Below are 11,656 nucleotides of genomic sequence, written 5' to 3'. Positions count from 1 at the left end.
CTGCACTCCAGTCTGGGCGACACAGTGAGACTCCAACTCAAAAAAAAAAAAATCAAAAAATTAGCTGGGCATGGTGATACCTGCCTGTAGTCCCAGCTACTTGGGAGGCTGAGGCAGGACGATCTCTAGAATCCAAGAGTTTGAGGCTGAGGTGAGCCATGATTGTACCACTACACTCCAGCCTGGGTGACATAGTGAGACCTTGACTCCAAAAAAAGCAATGGAAAAAGAAACAGAAACGGGGACTTCTCCTGTGAGCCCCATCTCTGGGAGGTGCTAATTGTTCACCTCGTGGCGTCAGACCCTCAGTCTGGAAAGCTCGGGTGGGGAGTGGGCCTGGGGCCCTGGCCAGGCTTCTTGGGAATCCTGCAACTCTCAGAAGCGGGGGCAGGGGGCACAGACTGTCCCACCCACATCTGGTCTGGGATTTAGCCAACAGTGGCAGGCTCTGTACAAGGGGGAGACGTCGCCAGGGGAGGGGCCCGAGGAAGGGATTAGGGAAGGCGGCTGGGGGTGGAGGTTAAGAACAGAGTCCCATTCAAGTCAGCTCAGGCTCCACCCTGGCTAACCCACCCAGCCCAGCTTCCTATTCGCAGGACCAAGGGGGCCTTGGTCCGCTGGAGGGGGCTCTTGAGGCCCTCGATAGGAGCTGCTCATTCTGCTCCCAGCTTTGTCTGCTCCTGGCCATCTGGGTAGGGTGGAAGTGGGGAGCAGGACCCACGGCTGAGGTCTCTAGGAAGCATCAGTGTACCGGCTGCAGCTGTCTTGGGAATGGGCAGACCTGAGTTCAAATATCACCCCCTTCCCTTCCTAGCCTGATAACCACAGAGGATGGATGTGACCTCTCAGGGCCCCAGTACTCCAGTAAAATGAGACAGCAGATCCAGTCGTAAGAGAGTGACAGGAGTAAAACTGGGCGCAATGGCTCATGCTTGTAATCCTAGCACTTTGGGAGGCTGAGGCACTGTCTGAGCCCAAGTGTTCGAGAATAGCCTGTGCAACATGGTGAGACCCTGTTTCTACAATAAATAAATAAATAAATCAGGCCAGGTGCAGTGGCTCAAGCCTATAATTGTAGCACTTTGGGAGGCTGAGGTGAGAGGATTGCCTGAGCCCACAGGTTCGAGACCTGCCTGGGTAACTTGGCGAGACCTCATCTCTACAATTAATCAAAAAACAGCCAGGTGTGGTAGTGTGTGCCTGTAGTTCCAGCTACTTGGAAGGCTGAGGCGGAAGGATTGCCTGTCAAGGCTGCGGTGGCTGTGAGCATGCCACTGCACTCCAGTCTGGGCAACAGAGTGAGACTCCAACTCAAAAAAAAAAAAAATGGCACACAAGAGGCGGGTCGTGGTGAATCAAGCCTGTAATCCCAGCACTTTCGGAGGCCAAGGTGAAGGAATTGCCTGAGTCCATGGGTTCGAGACCAACCTGGGCAACTTGGCGAGACCTCATCTCTACAATAAATAAAAAAAATTAGCCAGGTGTGGAAGCACACACCTGTAGTTCCGGCTACTTGGAAGACTGAGGCGGAAGGATCGCCTGAGCCCAGCGGGTTGATGCTGGGGTGGCTGTGAGTGTGCCACTGCACTCCAGCATGGGTGATGGAGTGAGACTCCAACGGGAAAAAAAAATCAGCTGGGCATGGTGGTGTGTGCCTGTAGTTCCAGCTACTTAGAAGGCTGAGGCGGAAGGATCACCTGAGCCCAGCAGGTCAAGGCTACGGTGGCTATGAGTGTGCCACTGCACTCCAGCCTGGGCAACAGAGTGAGACTCCAACTCAAATTTAAAAAAAAAGAAAGAGAGTGAACACAGTTCTATGTCAGGTGCGTATGATGTACTTAGCATGTAGAGACCATTGTTATTTAGGACTAATATGGAGTGAGGGGAGAGGGCATGGGGTCTGCCTTTAGGTGGGACCAGAGTCTCTGATCCTGATCCTCAAGGCATTTCTCAGCCTGACCCCAGCCAGCCCTTCTCACCTCAAATCACCTATAAGGTGAAGTGGTGAAGAGCCTAGGCCTCAGAGACAGTAGTCAAAGTTCAAATTCAGGCTCTACCTTTCATAAGCTGTGTGACCTTGGGCCAGTTACTTAACTTCCCTGTCCTTTAGTCTTCCTATCTGTAAAAAGGGAAAATGAAGAACAATGTCACTGGGTTGTTGTGAGGATTAAATGAGATAACCCCATAAGAATACCCAGGACAGCACCTGGCATTCAGTAGGTGCACAATGCATGCTAGCTGTAATTAGTTAGTCAATTAAAAAAATTTTTAATTCTCTCCATGCCCTGCATCTGCTCAGGGCTTTCACACCTCCACACCCTCATGCATGCTGCTCCCCTAGGCTGGGCCGATCACCTCTCCCCATCAGCAGCCAATTAAGTCCAAGTTCATCTTTCCAAACCCCGAGCCCACGTAAGTCATTTGCTCTCCCCAGCCTCATGAGGGGAGGGGGCCGGGGCCAGAGAAGCTTAAGCTGAGCCCCACAGAGGGAGGGGGGAGCCTCCTACCCAGGCTCCACCAGCCAGGCTGGGGCCTCAGAAAGTGGCCTCATGACCCACCCACGGGGTCATGGTGTTCAGAGCGGCGGGGCAGAAGCAGGACTCGCAGCCTGGAGAGAAGGCTTCGCCCCGCTGGCTCTGGCGTCTGGCTGCTGCACGGCCGGAGGTGGATGTCAGAGTTTCCATGGGAGCAGGCAGAGGCAAGCAAGCAGCTGGGGAGAGTGACGTGCCACGGGCCTCCCTGCCAGGTGGGCTGGCGGAGCGTCCCCTCCCCATCTACCCAGGAGTCGCGACTGGGTCTGGACTCCAGCCCCAGGTCCTCTGTGTACAGCTGTGTGACCTGGACTAGGTCTTTTAACCGCCTGGCACCATGCCTGGTGGAGGCAGGAATGGGGACCTGGTCATCCAGGGCTCTGCCCATATCAACTTCCCACTCAACAGCTCTCCATGGCTCCCCATTGCTTTCCAGAGAAATGCAAACATGGAATTCAAAATTCCTCACCTTGTTGCCCCAGCCCCCAACCCCACAGCACTCTGGAACCTTCCTTGTGTCTGCCAAGCAGCTTCCTACTGCCTAAAATCCTTTTTCGTACCTTGTTTGCCTTTTTAGATTCCTACTCATCCTTCAGGATCCAACTCCCATGTCCCTTCCTCCATGAAGCCTTCTGGGGAAGCTTAAGGGGGAAGCAGTGTTCCCTGTTCCGTGCTCTCATAGCTCAGAGATCTTTGCCAGTTGGTGAGAGCCACTTGTTTGATGCCCCCAGCTCCTTCAGGGCAGGCCAGGCATGGGACGGGAACCTTGCTGTGTTCCACGGCCCAGCCTTGGATCTCTCATGGGGTGGGAGCTTCCCTAGCAGGTCAGTACCCCAAGTAGGGGCTGCCCGTAGGAGGAACTTCCCCAGCATGGCCTCTGGCCCACAGAAGGGGCTTCCTCAGCCTGGGCCCCAGGTACAAGCCAGGGCCTGGCCCCCATGGGCATTGCCAAGTGTGTGCTGAGTGAATGCAGGGAGTCGTGGGATGTGGGGCACACACCCTGGCTTGCGGGGAGGAGAGAACTGAGAAGAGAGACTGAGGTTGGGGCCAAGGCTCCCCAGGGGCCCCTGGTGAAGGCGCTGGGCTGGCCGTGGGTTGTGGTGGAGGCTTCCTGGGCTCTAGTGCCATCTCACTGTTCCTCTCCTCCACCCTCAGGCCCTGCCTCTGCTGGGACCGTCCCAGGCCCCTAGGACCTGAAAGGTAAGCTGGATTTTGCGGCGGGGTTTTCTGATTTCCCAGGCTTAGTGAGGCTTGTGCTTGTTGCTGTCTAACCTCCCTCCGTCCTGCTGCAGTAGAAGCCCCTCCCAGGCGCAGGATGTCCTTGCGGGCCGCCCCTCTCACAGGTGACCTCAGCTCCCTGCGGCCTGGGCTTTAAAACCCCGGCCCAACTCGGAAGCAGCTTTTTCTCATTTGTGAACTATTTCGCCCGGCTCCTTGGCGCGGCCCGTGTTTGCTTGGCCCAGCCTGGGTGCAGTGGCCTGGCTGCGCTCCCGCCCCCTCCCTGCCCAGCCCGGCCCCTCCTGCTGCTGCCGCCACCATGCAGGGTAGCCGCGGAGGCCCAGGAATCTTGGCAGGAGAGGAGAGGCAGCAGGCGGCGGGTGGCGCTCCGGAAAAGGCTGCAAATGCGAACCAGAAGGCAAGGGATCGGAGGCCGAGGAAGCCCCGCCTGCTCCGGCCTGAGGCCTGGCGATGGTTGGATCTGGGGGGCCTTTGAATGTCTAGTCCCCAGGTCAGAAGCTGAAGACCTCTGCTGGGAGGCAAGCGGTGGCACTACCCAAGCCCCAGCCTGGTGATGGTGAAAGGGCCAGCTGCCCCAGCCACCTGCCTGAGGACACGTTGCTGCCGGGTCCTGCCCACTGTGGGCCTCTTCAGGTTCATCTGCCCCTGCCTGGCTGCTCTTCCTGGATGCCTTGTTGCCCAAGATGCTCCTCCCTGAGGGAGTAGTGCGGCATCTAGGTTCAGAGATGGGCGGGGCTGGGTACCGGGAAGTGGACAGTCACCTGCAGGGAGGGAGGTTCAGCTCAAGCCCTCTCCATTCCTTTCCAGAAGGACCTCTGGAAAAGTCAGAGAGAAAGGGGGCCCTGGGGCTTGTCTGGAGGTGGGAGGTGAGGTGGGTAGAGGCCTGGACCCAGAGCCCCTGGGCTGCAGACTTCATGGAGCACAGACCCTGTGCTAAGCCTCATCAGGGGTGGGGGGCAGGGTTGGGGAAGAGGTGCTATCATGCAGGTAGGTGTCCAGGTGTGAGCCATCATGCCCAGCCATGGAGGAGGCATTTGAGCTGAGTCTTTGTGTGTGTGTGTGTTGGAGTCTCACTCTGTTGCCCAGGCTGGAGTGTAGTGGCATGCTCATGGCTACCGCAGCCTCAACCTGCTGGGTTTAGGCAATCCTTCTGCCTCAACCTTCCAAGTGGCTGGAACTACAGATGCACACTACCATGCCCAGCTTATTTTTTGATTTATTGTAGAGACGAGGTCTTGTCAAGTTGTCCAGGCTGGTCTTGAACCCCTGGACTCAGGCAATCCTCTCATCTCCACCACTCAGAGTGCTGGGATTACAGATGTGAGCCAGCACGCCCGGCTTTTTTTTTGTTGTTGTTGTTGTTTAAGAGACAGGGTCTCACTCTCTCTCCCAGGCTAGAGTGCAGTGACAGGATCCTAGCTCACCATACCCTCAAATTCCTAGGCTTAAGCAGTCCTCTCTCCTCAGCTTCCCCAGTAGCTGGGACTACAGGCATGTGCCACCACACCTGGCTAATTATTTTTTAAAATGTAGCCGGGCTCGGTGGCTCAGCCTGTAATCCCGTGCCTTGGGAGGCTGAGATGAGTGGATTGCCTGAGCCCGCGGGTTCGAGACCCACCTGGGCAGGTGAGACCTCATCTCTACAATAAATCAAAAAATTAGCCGGGCGTGGTAGTGCACGCCTGTAGTTCCAGCTCCTTGAAAAGCTGAGGCGGAAGGATCGCCGGAGCCCAGCAGGTCGAGGCTGCAGTGGCCGGAAGCAGCCACAACACTCCGGTCTGGGTGACAGAGTGAGACTCCAACTCAAAAAAAAAAAAAAAAAAAAAGTTTGTGGCCGGGCTTGGTGGCTCAGCCTGTAATCCCAGCACTTTAGGAGGCCGAGGCAAGTGGACTGCCTGAGCTTGTGGGTTCGAGACCAGCCCGGGCAACTTGGCAAGACCTCGTCTCTACAATAAATAAAAAATTAGCCAGGCATGGTAGCGCGCGCTTGTAGTTCTGGCTACTTGGAGGGCTGAGGCAGAAGGATCACTAGAGCCCAGCCGCTTAAGGCTGTGGTGGCTGTGAGCATGCCACTGCACTCCAGCCTGGGCGATAGAGTGAGACTCCAACTCAAAAAAAAAATTTTTTTTTTTTTGTGGAGACAGGGTCTCAGTATGTTGCCCAGGCTGGTTTCAAACTGTCCTCAAGTGATCCTCTCACCTCAGCCTCCCGAAGTGCTGGGATTACAGGCCTGAGCCATTATGCCCGGTCTGAGCTGGGTCTTAACAGAGGAATGATGTGTTTGCTTGGAGGAGAAAGGTAGCGAGTGCATTCCAGGCAGGGGGGCTCATGCAGGTCAAAGCAGGGACAGGGGAGTAGGGAGAGGTTTGGGTGTCTGGATCTGAGGGGCTGAGGGTGGAGCCCAGGGCTGTGGTGGGCCTCTCTCCCCAACTAAATGTGGGCGTGTTCCCCATGGGTGAGTCTGGGGTCCTTGTCCAGGCTGCAGCAACCTCACAGTGAACCCATATACAGTGAGTCAGAGTCTCACTCTCACCCAGCTGGAGTGTACAATTACAGCTCACTGCAGCCTTGACCCCCTGGGTTCAAGCGATCTTTCCAACTGAGTCTCCCAAGTAACTGGGACTACAGGTGCATGCCACCACGCCCCGCTAATTGTAGAGACGAGGTCTTACTATGTTGCCTAGGTTGGTCTTGAACTCCTGGACTCAAACCATTCTCCTGTCTTGGCCTCCCAAAGTGCTGGGATTACAGGCTCCCCCAACCCCCTACCCCGCCTCTGACCAAACTCATATTTGTTATCTCAGCCCCTGTCTCTCTCCCAATTTCCAGATCCGAAGGTTCACTGCCTTTTGATGCCCCCCCCCCCCCACCGTATCCCCCTGGACTTCCTCATTCAGGCACCTGGGCTGCTCTCAGCTTGAACTGTTCTACCATCTCCCGCCCCTATGGACCTGCTGAATCCTGACTTGACCTTCAAGGCTCCTTCTAATGCTGCTTCTGAAGTCGAGGTCCCTTGTGGTCTGAGAGCCTTCCTTCCAGGGGTGGGGGATGTGGGGTCTCTTCTGGGGCAGAAAGAAGCCTGATAGGACAGAGGAGGAGTGGGGGCAGCACTTCTGTCCTGCCATCAACCCAGGTGATGAAGTGACCCCCAGGCAGCCCTGCCCTTGCCTGGCCTCCTCCTTCCACCTCCAGCTCTCAGATTCCAGGCCACTCTTTGGCTTTGGGGCAGTCTTCACCCACACAATTAAATCTGAGGGTTGGAAGTCTCATGACGATCCAGCAGACAGCTCAACTCGTGGGCACTAGACCCCCAAGTCCCTGCCCAGACCATGGGGGGCTGCTCGGGCATCGTCCAGGTAGGTCAGACCCAGGCCTGACATCAGTGTGGGCTGGTGTGGGCTGTCAGTGCTGGCCTTTCAAAGGCCCTGCCCATGAGAGATGGGGACTCAGGCAGGGATCCAGGCACAGGGCATGGGCAAGGACAGAGAGGAACAAGCTGTCATAGAAACAGGTGGACAGGCTCGGTGGCTCAGCCTGTAATCCCAGCACTTTGGGAGGCTGAGGCGAGTGGATTGTCTGAGCCCGCAGGTTCGAGACCCTCCTGGGCAACTTGGCAAGGCCATGTCTCCACAGTAAATTTTTTTTTTTTTTTTGAGTTGGAGTCTCACTCGGTTGCCCAGACTGGAGTGCAGTGGCCGCTCCTCGCCTGCTGGGATCCGGCCATCCTTCCGCCTCAACCTTCTGAGAAGCTGGAATTACAGGCAGATGCTACCATGCCCAACTGATTTTTTGATTTATTGTAGAGATGAGGTCTCGCTGCCCAGGCGGGTCTCGAACCCACGGGCTCAGGCAATCCACTCACCTCAGCCTCCCAAAGGTATGGGATTATAGGCTGAGCCACCGAGCCCGGCTCTACAGTAAATAAAAAAAAAAATTAGGCGGGCATGGTAGGGTAGCGCATGCCTGTAGTTCCTACTACTTGGAAGGCTGAGGTGGAAGGATCGCTGGAGCCCAGCAGGTCAAGGCTGCGGTGGCTGGGAGCGTGCACTGCACTCCAGTCTGGGCAACAGAGTGAGACCCCAACTCAAAAAAAAAAAAAAAAAAGAAACAGGTGGACAGACAGGATAGTGACCCAGAGATGGGAGTAGAGAGACACGCGGGAGATGCTGGAGACGCAGGTAGGTGAGGACCTGGGTTCAACCACATAGAGACATGGAGGAAGGGTCGCGAGGGCGTTGCACACACTTGCCGAGCCGGGAGTGTGAATGTCCCTCGAGTCATGAACTCAGGGTTCTGCTGGGCTCACCATCCCTCTCCACTCTGTTTACCCCCTCCTCCCTGTCTACCCACTCCTTCCTAACCGAGTCTGAAGTATGCCTCCTCCTCCAGGAAGCCAAGTGAACTGCAGAACAACATGAAATCTGTCCTGTTGTCGGTACTAGGGAGCCACCGGAAGATCCTGAGCAGGGGAGCACCAGGGCCAGAGCTGTGCCCAAGTGTGGCCCATAGAATGGCAGACACAGCGTCACCTGGGAATCATGGGAGACACAGACACTGGGCCCTATCCCATAGCTATTGCATCAGGAGGGGTCCCGGGGCCGGTGCTTTGATGCTGCTGATGCTGATGTGTGAGAAGCACTGGGGAGTCCGTATAGGATAGGCTGAGGCACATGGAGAGAAGCCAGGGGTGGGGGTCTGGTGAGAGGCTTCTGTGATCACCCAGGAGAGGACCTGGTGATGTAACTGGGCAGCTAGGATGTCCTAGGCACTGGGCTGCCTTTTGGGAAAGTATAAGGCTGTGGGAAGGAGGGGGAAGAATAGAAATGCAAGAAATAGAGGAGACAGAGTCCACAGGATTGGCTTGGGAGTTTGAGGGAGTGGGATGTCATGTACAGTTCTGCAGGTTGGGTACTACACAAGGGCACCCAAGAAGGGCAATGTGCTGGGGCTGAGTCTGCTGGAAGAGTTGCCCTTTCTGATTGCACGAAACGTTGTATGGGTTAGAGATTCCTGGAAGGAAGGAGGGGTCAGGAATGATGTGCAGATTTTCTGGCCTGGGCACCTGGGTGCGGAAAGACACCTGGGGCAAGAGACACAGGTAATAGTGGGACAGAGGGCTGACGGCCATGTGGTGATGTCTGAGAGACAGCCAGGTGAACATGCTCGGTGGATTGCTCACAGTCTGAAGTTCAGGAGAGGTCATGGCTGGAGACAGATGTGGGATCCTGGGTAGTGGGGCTGGAGCTGCAGGAGCTGGTGGGAGCGGGCAAGGGCTGGAACCTAGGAGAAACGTCCAGAGGGAAGAGCTGAGGCCTGAGGGCTCCAGGGCAAGCCTGGGGCTGCAGAGTAGGCAGAAGGGGGGAGCAGAGGGGACTCAGGACGAGCCTCTTGAGGAGAAAATCAGGGTCCCGAGACGGGTTGCTGAGGCGAGGGGGCAGGGGAGAGGGCAGGGACCCTCCTGTCAGTATGCTTGGCTGAGAAGGGCTGGAGACAGGTGAGGGCGGCTGGGGAGGGGACAGGCCTGTGTAGACACGGGGTGGAGAGGCCGGAGACAGGGAGGGGCAGTGAGGGCAGGTGGATGTACAGGAGAGGCCCCCCCAGGAGGAGTCATGGAGAGGCCCAGCCTTGAGTGGGAGGTGAGATCGCCTTCTTCCAAGACTCAGTAAAGGGGGCTGGGAGCGTGGTGGGCGCTCGGGGACTTGGGAGAAGTGTGGAGCCGCCCTGCTGGGCCGTCGGGGGTGTGTGTCGTGCCCAGGGGGTGAGGCGTGTTCCTCTGATCCCCCGAGGTTCATAACTCAGTTCTCGGCCCAAGCAGATTTTGTGACCCCTGGTCAGTTTCATTTCAGGAATAGTCAGGGAAGGTTTAGAAGATCTGGAAATTGACTTTAGGAGTTCATTTTGCAAGGTCTTGGCCTTTGGCGCCAAGTCATCTGAGTTTTTGAAGGGATGAAGGAGAGATATTGCTTTCAGCACAATTAATGGAAGTTAGACTGAAGGGAGGACGAGGACTTCCTGGCTATCAAGATTGCAGGACAAGGTAGCATACCTGCAGGGGCTGGTGGCTCAGATTATTTCAGTTAATCCTTTTACAGATGAGGATACGGAGATTCAGAAAGGTTAAGTCACTTGCCCAAGATCACCCAGCTGGCAAGTAGCTGGTCTGGAACAGGAGTCCAGGGCCTGCCAGGACCTAGGAGTGCTTGGGGGTCCCCAGGGCTAGGCGCCTGGCAGGGAGAGCCTGAGCAAGAAATACTGCTCACCTGTTGAGGTGACAGGCTGGGCAGAAAGAGGAGGGGAGAGAGATGAGTCAGGGCTGGAGCCCCAGAGAGCAGTCAAGGCTGGGTGAGCGAGAAGCCAGGAGGCACCAGCGGGTGAGCAGGCCGGGCAACGGGATCCGCAGAAATGTCTCCACAACAGGAAGCGTCTCATCACATACCTGTGGTTTGGCCAGGCCCTGGGGCTGCCCGAGCATCGCTCCCACCGCCGCCTCAGCTGCGCCGCCGTCTGGGGTGGGTGGGGGGCTTGGAGCAGCAGGGGGTCGCGAAGCTGTGTTCCAGTCACCCACCCACCACCGGGGGTCCGCTGGTCCTTGGAAACCTGGGGGCCCAGGGACCCCTCCCTCAGGCCCCCTTTTATGGGGCCCTCTGATGGCTCACCTGTGAAATGGGCAGGGGTGGGCAGGACTTTCAGTTCCATGGAATCCTGGGCCCCTCGGCTAGTCACTCCTGGGATAGACCCTTTGAAAGAGGGGACTGGGTGGGAAATGTCATGCTGGCTGATACTCGTTCCCGTCAGGCGTGTCTGGGGCAGAGGGGTCTGCTTTCTGCCAGTTCTTCCTGCTGGGGCCCCTTTGCTGCCCCCCACCCATTGGTCTGAAAGACCCTGGAGTGCCGTGCTCCCAGCCAGTCTCCTTGGCCTCCCTGGGAGGAGGCCCAGGCTGCCGCAAAATGCTGACTTGGACGAAACGCTGTTTTACGGGGATTTGTTGAAAAGGGGGGAAATCCCCGTTAAGGACTTGCAGCTGTCCAAACACAGCGTCCACCCCGCTGCCGCCACTGCCCGATGCTCTGATTCAGCATCTCCTGCATGCATCCCACCTTGGGTGCCCCTGCTAACCCTGCCCCCTTCCTGCCTTCCTCTCTAAGGGGTCACCAGAGAGGGTGATGGCTTGCCCAAGGTCACACAGTCAATCATGGGCAGAGCCAGGCTTGAGCCTCAGGGCCCTCCCCCTGACCCCTGATACCCCTGCTTAGTCACCATTCCCCACCAGAACAGGGAACAAACACAGGAGTTGTCCTCGCTTTGTACCTCTCTTCTCAGGGCAGGTTCTTAGCTGAAGTCCTCTGAGGCCTTGTCAATGTCCCCACCTCTTCCCATTCCAGCTCAGATGAGCCCCTCAGGCCTGGGGAGGGGCTCCCTGGGCGGATCGCCACGCAGCTCTGCAAAGTCTGAGGAAAGGGCTGAGTGGGTTCAAGTGTGAGAGTGAACTGAGTTCACCCAACATTGTGGGCATCACTGTGTGTCAGCCAAGCACTCTGCTGGGCGTGGAGTGGGGGAGGATGGTGGGGGGCGGGGGCTGCAGGGGGAACCAGCTGCGCCCAAGGGAGGCGTCCGTTGGCTTCCCAGACGTCGAGGGGACAGAATGTGCAGAGACCAGCGGGCACTGGGGAGGCCTGGCGTGTGAGTGTGTGTGTTGGGGAAGGGATGATAGTGAAATGGAGGCAGGCATGGTCAGAGGTATCCAGGCCCCGCGGGATTGAGGGTGAACTGTCCCATCTGGGCTGCCAGGTCCTACCACTCCAGGGGGCATCGTTTCGTCTTGCAGTCCCCTGAAGAGGCTCTGCACGCCCACTCCCAGCCCCACCCAGACCTGGCCTACCAGGCTC

The sequence above is a fragment of the Carlito syrichta genome, unplaced genomic scaffold (assembly GCF_000164805.1).
Source record: "Carlito syrichta isolate Samal-C Ts95f unplaced genomic scaffold, Tarsius_syrichta-2.0.1 Scaffold304465, whole genome shotgun sequence".
NCBI lineage: Eukaryota > Metazoa > Chordata > Mammalia > Primates > Tarsiidae > Carlito > Carlito syrichta.
This window is presented reverse-complemented; position numbering follows the sequence as displayed.